Source organism: Triturus cristatus, chromosome 3_1 (assembly GCF_964204655.1).
Source record: "Triturus cristatus chromosome 3_1, aTriCri1.1, whole genome shotgun sequence".
NCBI classification, from domain to species: Eukaryota; Metazoa; Chordata; class Amphibia; order Caudata; family Salamandridae; genus Triturus; species Triturus cristatus.
In genome coordinates this window covers 794,705,098-794,722,917 of record NC_140583.1, presented here as the reverse complement: position 1 = coordinate 794,722,917, position 17,820 = coordinate 794,705,098, and positions in this window count along the sequence as shown.

Here is a 17,820-nt window from a genome sequence, read left to right as displayed (position 1 = left end):
ACATACATAAATTAGCATTTAAAAAACCTTACAAATTCAATAAAAAAAACATAAGTTTCACACACGTTATAGTTAGGAATTAGCATTTCAAAAACCTTGCAAATTCACTGAAAAAACCATAGGTTTCACATGTTATAGTTAGCTGAACATTTCACTCGTAAAAAACCATTGAAATTCCCCCGTTATAGTCAGTTCAGCTAACTATGACTCGCGCGACCGCAATCCACTGCTGATGACGTCACATATCACATCACTCATGACATGGTCAGTGACATCACTCATGACATCACTGATGACATCTCAAATGACATCACTGATGACATCACTGATGACATCATCCAGTGAATGTGTCTTTCTGAAAAATAAATATTTTTTATATATGTATATCTAAAGGTTAATGGAAGAATAAATGGGTCAATAAGTGTCTAAATGGATGTTTTTTTTTGTAAAATTAATTGTATAACTGACTTATTAACAGTATCTTAGTGAATACAGTGATGTAATATGTGACGTCATCAGCAGTGGATTGCGGTCGCGCGAGTTATAGTTAGCTGAACTAACTATAACGGGGGAATTTCAATGGTTTTTTACGAGTGAAATGTCCAGCTAACTATAACGTGTGAAACCTATGGTTTTTTCAGTGATATATTCTCTCTCTCTCTCTCTCTCTCTCTCCCTCTCTCTCTCTTCCTTTCCCTCTCCCCTCCACCTTCCTCTCCCCTCCCCCCCCCACCTCCTCCTCCCCCCTGTTCCTTTGCTGTAATGTGGTGTGTCACCATGCGTCATGGACGGCTTACCTTTCATGTACCATGTCTGACCACACCGCTGCTGCTGACCTTGCGATGGGGAAAGGACCGGACTAAAATACCAACCTGGCAGCTGCGCAGGGAAGCACTTCAGGATGTGCCCTAGCTGATGCCATAGCCTCACATCACACTATATTTTGACACCAACACTGGCTCCACTTGTGCTAAGACCGCAGAATGGGAGTCACATAAAGTGGTGGTGCATGGCCACTGCATTATTACCACCTGGGGTGTGAAACTGACCCTACACCGGGAATTACTAGAGGTGGAACGCATGTTGCGAGGGTTGACTTCAGGCACTTAGATGTGCCAGAGGTGAATTGGCGTTCCACCTATTGCATCTTGACTATAGAGAGTGCATGGTGCGCCAGCATGGGGAGGGGAAACAGGCTGGTGCAATGCTCGCATGGGTACTATGTCGGGATCAACAGCACTCCCCGATGGGTGCACTCCGCACTGCTGATGGGGCAGTATGTAGTGCTCAAACAGGGTATTTGTGGGTTCTTACTGCACCTTTATGTGCGGCACCGGATGACACAACAGTCGATCAGATTGAAGGCTTTCTACGTGAGATGCCTCTTACTTGCCTCAGTCCGCTCCACCGTGCTGAGCTGGAAAAACCTATACAAAAGAAGGAAAAGGAAATACGTGAGGCCATACAACAGAAAACCTGGAATAAGACGCCAGGCTCGGCCGGCTTCCCTATAGAATACTATACCACCTATTGCACAGTCCTCACCCTGCACCTGCTAAAGGTGTATGAGGATGCAGGGGCCAGGGGAGAGCTTCCTGAATCCCTCAGGGAAGCCCTGATAGGTGTGCTTCCCAGGTGAGGGCGATACCCAATGCACAGCCATTCGTGTCGTCCACTCTCGCTCCTAAACCTGGACTATAAAATATTAGGAAAGATCCTGGTAATAGGTGACTGCCAGGAGTGGGACAGCTAGTTCATGTAGATCAAAATAGGTTTATCTCTGAGTGCAACACCTTTCTGAATATTTGACGATTACTAAATCTGATGGGGACCAACCCAAGGGAACCAGAGTCCTGTCTGGCGGTATCGCTAGACATAGAAAAAGCATTTGACACCCTTGGGTGATCGTACCTCTTTGCAGTGCTGGAGAGGGTGGGGTGGGACCGTCCTATATGCAGTGGGTGAGAACACTGTATAGCAAACCAATGGCAAGGTTAAAAACTGGCCAGATGATCTTGGACAGATTTTATATACACAGAGGCACTACGCCGTGATGCCCGTTGTCTGCTCATCTTTGCGCTAGCAATGGGACCCATGGCAAGCTGGTTAAGTAGCAAAGCCCAGGAGGGCGGTGCAGGCATTCAATGACTGGTATATAGTATCCCTCTATGCTGATGACCTCTATGCCGATGACGCTCTGGTCTACTTATGCGATGCCAGAGCCATCCCTCCTCCCACTGATGAAGATACTCAACAAGTTTGAGAAGCTATTGGGTCTTAAAATTAATTGGCCCAAGTCCTGCCTGTTCCCACTTCAGCGGATACTGGATCATCGGAGAGAATCTGTGGTGACCGCCAGGCTTGTATGGTAATTCGATACGTTTAAAAGTTGGGGGTGAATATTTATCACTTCGATGCTGATCTAATCGGTGATAATCTGCACAGAACGGTAGCTTTGACACTCCACTCTCTCCCCTTCTGGCTCTCGTTGCCTCTGTCTCCAGTGAGCTTGGTTACAGTAGCCTAAATGTTAGTGCTGCTCGGTCTGCTGTACCTTTTTGCGGCATTACCACTAATTCTTCCAGACTTTTTTTTCACTGTATTTCAGGGACCTTCCCTCTGACCTAATCTGGGGGACAGGTAGCAAAAGGGTTTCACTGCAAGTGGCACAGCAACACTTACTTAATGGGGGGGGGGGCTACTAATTATGACCTTTACTATGCAGCGGCACAACTGCAGTGCCAGAAGCTACCCCGTGACAGAGTCTAACTACTCTAATACAGCAATGCTGAAGGTCTGGTCTGACAGGTCACCTCAAGGACCAGTTTTTTGACGAAATGTTGACCTGTTTTATGATCTGGTGGGCCTGTTTTGTACTGCTCATTTCCCCTGATATTACAGCAAACATTGTATACAGCAGGCACAATCACTTGCAGTCTCCCATACCTTGTAAAACATCTTTGCACTGTGTCTTTACAAATTCAAAAATCCCTCGCTTTGCATATGTGGGCCATTTTAGGTTCTGTTCATGTAGTGTTACTATTAGGGAGATAAATGGCACTCGGGGAGGTCCTAGGCACTCAGGGGGGTCCTACTGACGTGCCTCTGTCTTTAAACCCTGGGCATGTGTTTAGTGGGAACGCAAGAAAAGTGAGTTAAGCCTCTGGCTACTCTACCACCCCTTCTCAGCCATCCAGTTCCTTGCATCATTCAGTCCATTAATTCGTACACTTCACACAACTCTGTTATTTCTAGGCTTAGTTGAAAGTGCCAAAACAAAACCACAAATTCCTTAAAAAAATTGTTGTGTTAAATCTGCGGAAATGCATAGCCAACTGTCACTGCCAATCGCTCCAGCAGTCTTGCTTCAGACCAAAAAGTTTTTCTGAAATCGCTTATTTGAGGATTTGGGACAACACTCTTAGGATGAATTATGAAGGAGCAGGTATATTGTTAGTAATGTTGGATGTCTCCACGCCTGATATGGTGGGCCACTTAATCCTTTTAGTCCTAAATCCGTTGTATTATAGGATGAACCCAATGATCTAGTGCCAGGCCAATGTGTCCAGCAACAGGTACAGTTGATCTTATCCCCCTGATGCTTTGCTCTCCTCTGTGGGGTTCCATCTGTATCTCCATTGTCACTGGCACGGTTTCAAGAATACCTGGTCCTGCTACTTGAGATCAGTATCTACTCTCATATGTGCTGCATTGTGCTCATGACTCATGGCAATTATGGGCTGTTTTTCAAATACATAATCGAATTTCCAGTTTCCACAGTTCGTCTTTTAAACCATACATATTTCATTTAGTAGAAGTAAGAAAGCTTTTTTCATTGCAAATCCTTCATCTTTTCGATAAAAATGTCAGTGACAAATCAAAGCGAGAAATCTTTAAATTGATCTTAATCTCGATTTCATGCCCCTGTTTAAAGCAGTTAAGATGTGTATGGAAGTTTGAGGCTAATGTTGCCATTCACTCCTCAGAAACAATAAGGCATTAGTAGCCAGGGCTGTGGTACATTTCCATATTAACTTTTGTTACATCCTACATAGTGGATTCCTGTGAATCAGTTTACTATGCCTCGTGTTTAAAAGTGATTACCTTGGCAACAGCCGGTCTGTCTATACTTTACTGAATGGCATAAGTGCAGTAGGAAGAGCTGTATAAAAATAAGTTATTTTGTATACCAAGTATGCCGTCACTCGGGCGCAGCAAGGCCGGAACTTGGGGTGTGCGTGAGGGAGGGAGGGAGGGAGGGGAGGTTTACAAACCAATGCTATAAAATAGTTACAAACTGTGCATTTTAAACATATTGGGCAAATCCAATGCTATTCGAACAAACCTGTTTTGTGGATTTTTACAATGTTTATAGGTTACAGAGAACTTTGAAAGAAGGAGGAGGGTTTAAAAGCAACGAAGTAACAAGCAGTTTGAACGGATAATGCAAAGCACATTACACCAGTTTTCGTAGTTATTTCAAAATGTTGGCCTTTTTTTGTGCCAGTTGTCAGTAAATTGTTTCTTCGCGCGATGAAAGGAATAATTACAGTGTGGTCATCAGGACAGTGGCGGCTGGTGACATTTGAAAGTGGTGCGGCACAAAACAATTGTGGTACAGCACTGTAGCGAGTGAGCGTAGCGAGCGTGCCTGATCCACCAGTTTGAAAAAAAGAGTGGGCAAATGGTGCATTTTCAAGCAAATTTGAGAAAGCAGGAAGGTTAAAAGAGCAATTGTGAATCTGTTCTAACAAAGACAGTGACTGCAGAAGGTACAATTCCATAACAGAGAAAGGCTGTGTGTAAGGCACTTTGGCTGTAAGTGCACCCCAGACTGTTAGGTGCAAAAACAGTTCCTTTTTGTAGAAGGGAGATGAAGTCATTAACATCAGAAAGCGCCCTTGCACACATGCAGGGCAGCCGCAGTGTCACGTTTTTGCATACTTAACCAGGCAGCACCCTTTACCTACTACTGCACAAAGCACCAATCCTTCAACAGTAATGCACACAGAGCCAGAGCAGGCACTCGGCACTACTCCACCCTGTTTTACACAGCGAGTATGGAAATGCACAACTCCCGCTGCTTCACAGATCAGGGGACACCTAAAACTAATGCACACAGGAGGACCAAGGCATTCACTTCAATGTTTTCTATGCACAGGTGTAGAAGCAACGAACGATGCAAAAGCATGTATGCACAGGTAAACTGAGCAGGCAGAACCGACACACGCCTGTAGGGACGCCCAGTGCATCCACAAAGACAAGGAACCGGAAGACAGGGAACTTCCATGTTTAAACCGGAACGGTGTTCTTAAATACACGAAATACAAGTGCAACTCTGATAGAGTTTGGTTATTTGACTCAAAATGTAAGACATCGGTTACAGCCAGTAGGACTCATGCGTGTAGCGGTCGGAAATACAGGGAGATTTGTAGGTGGTTGAGTGAGGACTGAAGACCATGCTTAAGGCAGCTGTGAGGGACACAGCGCAGTATAGGCTCCCTTCCCTTCCCATCCCCACTCTGTCTGCAGCCCTTAGAGGGCCTCAGGTCAACCATCGCCCGCCGTGCCTCTGAAAGTACTAGTACTTGCCAACCATAGAGTACAGAGTCAGAGATGCTGAGATTCCAGAACAAAACAAAAATGACCCCATCTGCATGGTAAAGAATGCCAACAAAGTCAATAGGTCTGGCTTCTGTATACTCGAATGAGCTTTACCTAGATTAAGTAACAGGTAGCACAGCAGCAGACAAAGCTTGGCCAACAGCAAGGAACAGGGCAAGCAGACGCCATTGTGCAAGCTGCGCTCGCTTGCGCGCTCTCTCTCTCTGTCACACATAAACATACAACAGGTTTAGCATATTCTTTCCTAACACATAGATTGGGGTTACACACAGACTACAAGTGACCTAAATTCTTAACAGCAGAAGTGCTTGCAATAGCAGTAAGGGTGCATCCATAGGCCACTGCAAATAAACCATATTGTCTCTTATGGTCCTCTAAGTAATATCATGATTGGAACACTATACAGCCGACCAATACACCTGCCTTCTTAAAATGCAAAACCCTATGTTTTTTTTTTTTTTAATATATATAAGAAAGACCTGTTGAATTTCCACAATAACTATTCGGCTAAGGCTCGTACAATTTTGTTTCAGCTACACATTAGCCGACAAAAATACAAACATATCTAGTGATGCCACTCTCTAACTGAAGCAAACAAGATATCTTGAGACAGATAAACTCAAACAACCTGTGCTTAAAAACTGCTGTGTTCATTCAGCACGGACAGATCAGCACTTTGAGGCCGTCATGTGGAAATGTGTGAGAAAGCCCGGTCTCGGAGCGCTGGAAGATGAAACACTCTATGATAATGATCGTAAATGATCAGAAAATGAAACTGTTCTTGCATCAGGTTGGAACATCGAGTGTTTGCAGGTTTCAGAAAGAGTCTGAAGAGCAGAGGCGGGGAATACACAACATAAAATTGCAGGTGGCTCCTATTTCGGAAGATAGATATTATTAATAATAATATTTTCATAATGCCTAAATAATCAATTCACCAACATTACAACCTACAAATATTGTTTACCAGTTTAAAAAGGAATGAGAGACTCGAACACCCACTCCCTTGAAAATAATCCTAATTTACCACTGTTTATGTTTGTCTTTAGCTGACTAACTAATCATTGGCAAAAAACACGAAGGCATGTGCAAATCTCAGCTGGCAACAGTCCAAACACCCCAAATCACCAGTATCACTGCACTAAAAATAAAGTTGTTTACGGTGAGGAGAAAGCCGCCAGTGGTGGAAGTACAGGAGAATGCAGGGGGGCAGTGCAAAACTAGATGGCGGAATATACAAGGTATGCAGGAGTGCAGGGTGAGAAAACACTGAATGTACAGTGAGGTTAAAAATACAGGAGAATATAGGAGAGTGAGCACTGATGGCGCGACGAACACTCAGTACAGGGGCGAGTGCACTCAGACAAGGTAGGGATGGTGCAATGCAGGGAATGAGACCATGGACTGATTACGAAATGCACAGTCTGTATAGAAGTGCAGGGAAGAGTGCACAGGGCCAGGGGTGGGATTGACGATGGAATGTGCAGCATTACAAAGGTGCAGGGAGGGACGGGGGAGTACGTAATCTGCACAAAAGTAAAGGATAGTGTAGGAGGGCGAGTGCGGGGACTAGTGAATGAATGTATAGCCTGTACAAAAGGACAGGACAGTACAGGCGGGCGAGTCCAGGGGCCGATGGAGTCGTGTATCATCTGTACAGAAGGACAGGACAGTGCAGAAGGGAGAGTGCAAGGCGGAAGTTTGCATGCACAGTATGTCTAGGAGTACAGGAGGGGGTGCACGAGGGTCAGTACAGTGGTGACGGTGGAATGCACAGTGTGAGCATAAGTAGGGGAGAATGCAGGGGGTTGAGGGGAGGGAGGGGTGCACGGTGTGTACAGGAGTGCATAGTAAATGCAGGGGTGAGAACAGGGATAGATGGCGCGAGTGAGTTAGTACCATGTGGCAAATCAAGCGACGAAGAAGCATGGCTTGAGACTTGAGTGTGTGAAAACTGAAAAGTTCAGTACCCGAAGGGTTGTGTATCTTTTACGCCTCCCGAGGCAGCACTTTTACCAGTGTAGACAAAACACACGTGGGCGCAGTCAGTGTGGATGTTAAGTATAACAGAACTGTGATGACCCTTTGGCCGGCACACACAGCCTAGCCTGTCTGTCACTAAGCTCTACAAACTGGTACCGTCAAGATGACTGACCTGCCACATGTGATAAGAAAATAAACCGAATCAGGCTCACGTATGGACGGTATGCATGAAGAAATATAGACAAAAATAGCGAACTTATATTAGTGACGAGCAGCGGTGATTCTCTCTATTCGATACTGCAGTGTCTGGCCAAAGACGGATGCAGTTGCGGGTGCGGCGAGGTGGACTGTGATCCGACCCACAATGAGCAGTAGGCTGCAGAAATGGCCAATCACTGTGCATGGCTTCACATAAGCCACACAATGATTGGCCTTAATGCGGCAGTGCTGTGCCACCCACGCGCGGCACTCTCAGCCATTCCAGACGCTGCATTAAGCAGCGCCAGGATTGGCTACAGCAGAGAGGCCCCCTGCCCATCAGGAGACCGGGGGGCCGTGGCTGCTGCATGAAACAAGCAACCCTCGGTCCCTCGGCCCTCGCTATCCTAAGGGGAAGGCAGTAGTGCGCATGTTCGGGCTGGTCGTAAAAATGACCATGCTCAAAACCGAACATGCACACTATTGCTGCGCTCACTGCTTGTTGTCTCCTGTCAGTTACCACCACTGGTAAATGGGCGTGGCCCGGTCAGGTGCCGGCCTGCCGGAACAGCCGGGCGGCGCGAGTGCAACTCACTCGATTTAATAACTGAACACAACAATCATCAGACATTAGTACTGTACTGTGTAGAGCGAGAACGATGGGGCATGTGGCATTAGTGGTAGGTGGGGCAACGCCCCAGCGCCCAAATGGACGCACTGCCACTTCTTGGATGCTGCAATATATATATTTGTTTGAGGTTGCACTCATGCACAAGTTGCAAAAAAACCTGTGCTTAGTGGCTTAAAACACATGGCTGGGGTGTATGACTTGCCAAGTGACAGGTTTAATTCCAGATTCATCGTCCATTCCTCCTGAGATAGAGTGAATGCTACTCTCATTTGGCAATATTATAACTCGGCTCCCGGTTTTATGGTATTTATTTTTTTAACATTTCCTTCTGTATTTATCCATATTTATTTATCGGTCATTTTTTCAGTATTTATCCATATTTATTTTGTCGGGAGGAAAAAAAAGACGCTGTAGCTAGTATTTATTCACATTTATTTAAAAAGGCAATGCGCGCTTGGTTGTTATAGGTTCAGATAGATTTATGCAGATGGGTAAATGGATTACTGCTTTTATCAAAGAGATCCTTTTGTTACTTGCTGTTAATAAATTGCAAACCTTCTAATATAAGACAGTGAGCTATGAAGGGCCTTGTAAGCCTCGATGTCTTATGTAACGCATCCTATGCAGTGATTTACACATGATTTATTGTATTGTAATTGCATTTATATAGCGCTTACTACCCTTTACGAGGCATTGAAGCGCTTTTTTATACAGTAGCACGCACACAAACTCAGTATAACCCTGCAGCATGAGCACAGGCATTGACTAGTAAAGGTTAATGCCGTCCTCACTTGTTATGTCCCCACCGCTTCTTGCTGTGGGAGGAGCCTCCCCAGACCGAAAATGCTGCGGTACTCTGAAGTAAATACAGTGCTGTGCAGAGCTCCCTGTGAAATTCGCACTGGTCCTGCAATCACCCACCACAGTCCTAAAGAGAACCTTAACAATGTTGCCAAATTATGAAAATGTCACACACAACAATGTCAAACCTTGGCTGCCATGTGTCCGCATTAACGTAAACAAAAAACTGTCCACAAAGAAAAAACACAGGAAAGAAACAAGGGGGCACACTCAACTCTCCCTCCCCTCCGTATGTTGTAAAATTTGTAAGGCACGGCATATACACTCTATTGACACCCTTCAAAACTTACTACAGAGGCCATTAGACCGATATGCTTTCCATTGGTGCATAGCCCTGCATTAAATGGAATACTGTTCTTACATTTGCATTGTGCTTCTTTGTGGTATAAAGCCAGTCTGATTTGCATATTCCACCTGTGGCAGGAGAGACAAAATTAAGCTTGCAAGCACCTTCCCCAGTAATACAGAAACTAAGTCGGGAAAGCGGACAATATGAGGCCACTTCAAGTAGGTCTGTATTGACCATGGGAATTACTGTAACCCAAACCTATATGCATGAGGCTAACAGTATGCCTGCCGCTAGTGCTGGTTTGTATGTTATATGCACCCTCGAGGCCAATCAGCAACCCAAATGTTTCATGCACTTTTGTTCAGAGTCCATTACTCCTGGTGTTATTTCCATTGCTATGTCTTTTTAACTTTTAACTGCGCATTTAGCTCTTCCGTATATATTGGGGAGGCACGAAGCAGGAAAAAGCAGGCACGAAGCAGGAAAAAGCAGCTGCAGTACAGGTCCAGCAAGCAGCTGGCTCCGAAGATCGTTTCACACAAAAGTATAATGTGTGAAGTAAAGCGCATGCATATCTCTTGAATATAGGGCTGAACAAAGTCAAAAGCATGCCTCTCAAGTATCTGTGAAGTGATTAGCTTTGTGCATTTGTTTTACCTCCATTTCTTTTAGGTGTTCTTTCAGGTGGCAGCTGCTACGTGCATACCCCAAAGGGGTACTTCTGGATTTCCTATAATCATAATTATGCTGGGTGAATCGGATTTATCCCGGAGACTCATGGAACCCGGGCCACTGGCAACCGACCCCTGCTGGCCGCCCTCGGCGAAATCGCTCCCTTGGGACTCCCTCTGATTGCAGAGCTGTCCTACGTCCTTGGAATCCCGACCCCGCTGCTGTTGGGTCGGGATCCCCCTGAAGCGCACCCCGGGCTTGGAGTGCTACAGAGGCTGATCACTGGGCCTCCAGAGCGTCCCCCCCCCCACACGTCGCCTGCAACCTGGATGTGGGGACGTGCTCAAGGTATTTATATGACACTCTGCCCTTGCCTGCACTTATGCGCCCCCCTCTTATTATACTTCTTTGCGCTATTGCTACCCTAGTGACCCCTTTTTCTACCCCCCACACCACGCCATCTCCTCATCTCCTAATCATGGCTTCCATTCAAATTAAGTCTGGAATTAACTGCTTCAAAGTCATTTATCCCCAGAATCTGTCCAAAGCAGCAGCAAAACGGTTCAAGCATAACACCATTGAACAATTTCCAGATTCCCTCATTGTTGACCAATTCCATAATGGCCATCTAGGGAAGATCAAAAATGACTTCATTTTCTTCACTCAAGACATCCCTTCCTAGTCCTCCAGCTTCTTCAATTCCTTCAACATCTCCTCCTCCTCTTCTTTCCCGCATGGGAAGTGGTTACAAATTTCTCCCTCCACTTGCTTTAATGGCTTTCTCACCATTACACTTTATAACAATAGCACTGTCATCATCCAAGCTACAGACTCCTGTCTCTCTCTCTTTGACCCCTCTTCCACTCTCTTCGTCCCACCCCTGCAACTACGATCTCTCTCGATTCTTCTTCTACTTTCTCCCCCCATGACCCCCCTATATTCCTTCAGACCGCTCTCCCGGGAGTCGCAGGTCTACCCTTTATCCCCCCCTTTTTTTGCTCCCTCCCCTCCCATTCTTCCCCCTCCCAATTTGATCTCCCCCTTACCTCCTCTGCTTTACCTCCGGCTTCCCCTCCCCACCCTGCATCTACCCAATATTCCAATGCCATCTCCCGCCCCCTAACCCCCCTATTCCTACCCATATCCCCCCTACTTAGTCCACCTTTCTTACAACCTGATCTACCGATCAACTCGCCTTACCCCCCCTTCCCTCCCCCTTCTCCTCATCCCTTTCTGCTCTTCCCCTTCCCTCGTACCTTCAATTATTTCTTACACCTCCCATCTCTTTACAACCTCCCCTCCACCCTCCTATGCCTCACATCCCTGTCTCCCCTCTTGGTAATTCCATCCTCTTCCCTCCCTCTGACCTCACAGTCCTTCCTCCTCATTTGCTTCACAACCTTGTCTCCCCTCTTCGTAATTCCATCCTCTTCCCTCCCTTTGACCTTACAGTCCCTCACTCCTCCCACAACTACCATTTAGCCCAATCCCCCCCCCACTCTGCCTGGTGCCTGTCCCCCTACATTCACCTTTCATAGCCTAAGGTACCTGGCCTGCACCTTCTCTCTTCTCCCCATTCCTCTGGCCTTCCATTGACCCCCTCCCTGTACAGCCCCTTCTCCTCTCATCTCCCCATACCTCTGATGATCCATTGACCCTCCTCTTTCCCCTCCTTGTACAGCCCCTTCTCTCATCTTACCGTATCCCTGGCCTCCCCTTGACCCCCCTCTCTACTTCTCAATTTTCTCCTCCTACTTATGATCTCTATTCTTCACCTCTGCTCAACACCAGTAAAAATATCACTGTAACTCCATCCACTCCTTTCTACCACCATCTTTCCCCACCTTCGACCCTTGCACCTCAACACTCTCCCCAGTCCCCCTCCTCTCCCTGTCCTCCTTCGCCTACTTCACTCCCACCCTTAACCATCGAGCCACCCAACACTCCGTGCTCAGCCCACCTCTCCCTGGAAAATAAACTTGATTCTCTCATCTCTTCCCTCTCCCAGCTTGAAGCATCCATTTCACTTTTAAGTGCTAAGATATCCCCCTTCCCTAATAACCTTCCGAGGAGTTCCTTGCTCCCACGCCCCAATAAAGCCAACCATAGTCTGTCCTCCACAGACATCGCCAACCTACTGGCTAGCTACAAGACTACTAACGTCAATCCCCCTCCAATCTCCTCTCCTAACAATTCTACTCAATTCACCATTCAGACCATCTCTTCCGTCAGAACTTACCAGCCTCCCCCTCAAGGGGAACCCTCATTCAAGAAACTAATCCCTATCGCCCTTAACAGCCCAAACACTCCCATCACCAAAACAGTTGTGTCAGAGCTACATTGTATGCTCCACAACTGCAGATCTGCAACCAAACACAAACTGGAAATCTCGGACACTATCACCCAACACAATCTTGGCATGCTCTTCCTCACTGAGACCTGGTTTAATGACTCCTCTCACACTTTGTTTGATCTTCTAATACCTACCGACTACTCTATCCTCAAACGACAGAACAGACAAGATCGGAGGAGGTGTTGCTATTATCTTCAGAAACTCCCTTCAAATTAAAGCCTTTCCTACCATCTTTTTCCGCACATTCGAATGCCTATCCCTAGAACTTCAAGTTCATCACGGCTCACCCTTCAGGTTCCATGCCATCTACCACCCGCCCAGTAACTGCTCTTCCTTCATGGAGGAACTCACCGACTTCATTAGTGACCAATATTCTCAAAGCGACAGGCAGATCTTCCTAGGTGACTTCAATCTCCACTGGGGCTCTGTGGAAGACTCGGCTGCCAACAAGCTTGCCACCTTTCTCTCAGCTAACGATCTTGTCCAACACTGCTCGGAAACTACACACGCCAAGGGCTCAATTCTGGACCTTGTTATTTCTAAATCAGACCTGCTCACCATTGCTCCCCTATCCATGTAGACTGGTCAGACCATTTCCTCATTCCCTTCCGTTTTCACCTTTCGCACGTTATAACTCTCGGCCAACCTAAAAGCGCTTCTACCTGGTTCAGCAACACTAAAAACATTGATCTTGAGACTGTGTGATTCTGCTATGCGTTCACTTCCTAGTTCGGACCCTAACGCAGATGTCAACGATCTCACCCCACATTGCCTCTCAATCCTAGCAGTCGAAATCGACATTGTCGCTCCACTCCAAAGCAAAAGGAAAAAACCCACCCCCTCAGCACCTTGGTTCAATACACCTCTCTATGACGAAAGGAAAAACCTTAGAATCTTGGAGAAACAGTGGAGACATTCTCCATCCACCTCCAATCCCTCTCTTTTACGTCCGGCAAGATCCAAATACCACAAGCACATCTTCCATGAAAAAGCATCACATTTCAGATCCCTCCTCGACTCTGCTAAAAACAGACCCAAAAAACTTTTCGACCTCATCAAAAACCCAAACTGTTCTCCCCAAACCATCAATCAAAGAAAGCAACTGAATTCACTATATTCTTTGATGAAAAGGTCAAATCACTGGTGGATCAGGTCACCCACCCCCATTGAGGAGCGAAAATCTTTAGACACTTGGCAGAACTTTGCCGCCATCTCAGAAGATGACCGCCTCAAATGCATCCTCGAAACCAAACCCTCCAACCATTCTTCTGACCCCATACCTAGTGTTATCGCCATCGATTTCTATACCAATTCTCTCTCTTATTGGACCAGGCTAGTTAATCTCTTCCTCAGTCAAGGATCCCTCCCAGCTGTCCTCAAAACAGGACAGGTTACCCCTCTTCTAAAAATAACCCTCCGCAGATGCGAACGACCTCAACAACTTCCACCCCATCACCAATCTCCCTTTTCTTTCAAAAATCACAGAAAAATGTGTTGCAAAACAACTTTCTCAACACATAATGGACAATAATCTCCTAGATGTGTTCCAGTCTGGCTTTTTTCAAAATTGCAGCACTGAAACAGCCCTGCTGCAAGTGATCGATGCTGCGCTGCATATACTCGATTCGGGGGAATCGTGCCTTCTGATTCTTCTTGACCTCTCTGCAGCCTTTAACACTGTTAATCACAACATCCTCCTTAACACTCTTCAACAGAGAATGGGCGTGGAAGGCACAGTGCTTAAATGGTTTGCCTCATTCCTCTCGGACAGATCCCAAATGATCAAGATTGCGAACAGTCTCTCGTCTCCACTGGTGGTTAGTCAAGGCGTCCCTCAAGGTTCTACCCTTGCACCCACTCTGTTTAATCTCTATCTGGAACCATTAGGGAACCTCCTAAGCAAATCTGGAATCCTTTACCACCTCTATGCGGATGACACCCAAATCTACCTCAAGGTGTCTTCCTCACAATATCTCTCACTACTCAACTCTACTCTCAACTCTATTCACAACTGGATGTTAGTTCACCAACTCATTCTCAATCCCTCCAAAACTGAATTCCTCCTCCTATCTACATCTCTCTCCCTGCCTCCTATTCAATCCTGGAGGGATCAGCTGAATTTACTCAAAAATAAACCCATCATTGTCGACTGCGCTAAATCCCTAGGTGTCACACTTGACAAAAGACTCAACCTAATCTCACACATCAACTCCATTGCCAAGAACGCACGTTATCAGCTGCGCCTTCTGTGGGGGATTCGTCGGTTCTTCCCAGAGAAGGACCTAAAAACCTTGGTCCAAACGCTAGTTCTCTCTAGACTGGATTATTGTAATTCTCCTCTGACTGGCCTACCCAAATCTCACCTCTCCCCCCTCAAATCCGTCCTCCATTCAGCAGCTCACTTCACTTCAGGGTCCAAACGAAGTGACCACATCACTCCTATCCTGTCTTCTCTCCGATGGCTTCCCATCGAGGCAAGAGCTATTTACAAAACGGCCTGCATCACCCACAAAGACTTGCACACTTCCTCCCCTCGCTATCTGGTGAACAAACTGACATTTTCTGGAGGCTTGAGACCTTCTCGGAATGCGGAAGAGTTTCTGCTTGAACCCCCCTCCTTCAAAAGGGAAAAATCGATGGATCAATCGTTCTCAGGTAATGCGGTGAGAATCTGGAACTCGCTTCCTCCATTGCTCCGTGCCACCACCTCCATCCGGATCTTCAAAGCTGACCTCACATCTCTTCTATTCCAAAGACACTTTCAGAACTAATTTCTTCATTCTCAGACCCCACCAGGAAGTTCATTAGTCATTGTAAATTGCTGTGTTTGATATTGTGTTCTTGCCTTCTATGTTTTTCCCTACCTCCTCTTGCCTGCTGTGTTTGATACTGTGTCCTGCTATTTTTGTAACGTTCTATTTTGTAACATTTCTCTCATGTAACGTAACTGGTTCTATTGTGCAGCGCTCTGACACCTTCAGGTAAAGCCCGCGCTTTATAAAAATGCATTAAATAAAATAAAATAAATCCTTCTGGACCTCGACTCCCGCCAGGAATGCTCCAAGCCAGGATACTGAAAAAAAAGGAGGTCTAATGGCCCCTTAACATCGACCTTTGTATTGACTCTGATGAAATCCGATAAGCCCTCTCCCCGCCTGCGCTCAGACAAACTTGTCTTCTCCTCAAAGACCACAACAAAGTTAAACCTATTTATTGGCATTTTTCCGTTTTTATATAAATGCAGACTGTATTTATATGTAAAAATCCATTTAAACTGAAAACCGGGAGCCTTAATTATAACATGTTAATTAATTTGCCATGAATCTGAACTATCTTAAAGACCGCATAGTTGATGTGAGCACCCCAGGTTGAGCAGTTCTCTTCAATCAATCATGGAAGTTTTAAGTGCCATACTCACCCGTGAGGGTTTCGAGGTGCTGGAGGGAGCGAGGGTGGGGGGGGCAACTCTGGTCAGTCGAAGAGCCACGTCTTGAGGGTCTTCCTGATGATGTGCAGGATGGGGCGCGTCTGATATTGATCGGGAGCTCGTTCCAGGTCTTGGCCGCGATGTAGGCGAAGGTTCTTCCACCAGTTCTTGCTCTGCGGATACGTTGGGGTTCAGCGAGGGCGAGGTCGGCGGATTGGATGTTCCTCTTGAGCACGTGGGAGGAGATTCTGTCGTTGAGGTATTGGGATCCGGTGTTGTGGAGGCATTTGTAGGCGTGGGTGAGTATCTTGAAAGTTACTCTTTTCCCAACGGGGAGCCAGTGGAGGTCACATAGGTGCTGGGTGATGTGTTCATGTTGAGGGATGTCGAGGAGGAGTCTGGCTGCGGTGTTCTGTATGTTCTGTATGTCTGGAGTTTGTGGAGCAGAGACTTGTTGATCCCGGCGTAGAGGGCGTTTCCGTAGTCCAGTCTGGTGGATATGAGTGCGTGGGTGACGGTCTTCCTTGATTCGGGGGGGATCCATTTGAAGGGAGCTTTGGAGGATGCAGAGGGTGTTGAAGCAGGTGGAGGCAATGGCGTTGACTTGTCGGGTCATGGAGAGGGAGGAGTTGAGTACGATGCTGAGGTTTTGGGCATCATCCATGGGGGTGGGGTGGCTTCCGAGGATGGTGAGCCACCAGGAGTTGTCCATTGCTGAGGGGGAGGGTCCGAGGACGAGGACCTCTGTCTTCTCCGAGTTGAGTTTCAGGCAGATGTTGTTCATCCAGGATGCGACGTCTTTCATTCTTTCCTGAAAGTTGAGTCTGATGGTGATGGGGTCCTTGGTGAGGGAGAGGATGAGCTGGGTATCGTCGGTATAGGATACTATGCGGAGTCTGTGCTGTCTGACGATGGCGGCGAGGGGGTCATGTAGATGTTGAAGAGCGTGGGGCTGAGCGACGATCCTTGGGATACTTATGCATTCCATGATTGAATTACATCCATGAAGGAAGCCACCAATCTTGTGCTTCGTCCTGTGAGAACGTCACTAAGGAATAAACAGTAACAGTACCTCATAATAACATACATTTGAACAACCAGCTTTCAATTATTTTCTAAGACCCGCAGCACATACAGGATAGGGAATGAGCTTTAGAAAATGCATATTTTTGTTATTAATTTCTTAGACCGCTTTCTCAAACAATGTCAACATTCTCAATAATAGTGGTTCTAAACATTTATACTAATTTCTGGAAAAAGTATAGCATACACATTTATTTTTTAGCTGGATCATGTGCACAAAGAAGTGTGTTCTCTTTGTGTAATGCTTTTGTATTAGTAACCTGTTATGCTCTGAGTTATGGTGCATTTTACAGGCCTTTGTTTAATTTCACAGCAGAGTAAGAGATCAGAAGTATTTTGCTACCAAACTACACTAGGTTGAAAAGGCAAGACATAGTGATGCAGTGCATATACAAAGGAAGTGCTCATGTTATGCTGTACTGCCTTGACATAGACACAAATTCCAGCAAATTCTGCATCTGTTTGCAATATGAAAAACTGATCATTGAGGTTCTTGCTTTGGGCAGCAGAATTTATGCTTCAAGTTACACATACATTTTACATACAGCATTCACATAGCTTAGCTATGTCAGTCTACCCAGAGATCAGACTCCAGTGGACTGAAGCCTTTTAGCCCAATGGGCGTTGCGCATCTGCTCTCACTCTACCTATTTTGTAATGTCATGATCTATATTTGTCTTCACTGATATCCTCTGCTC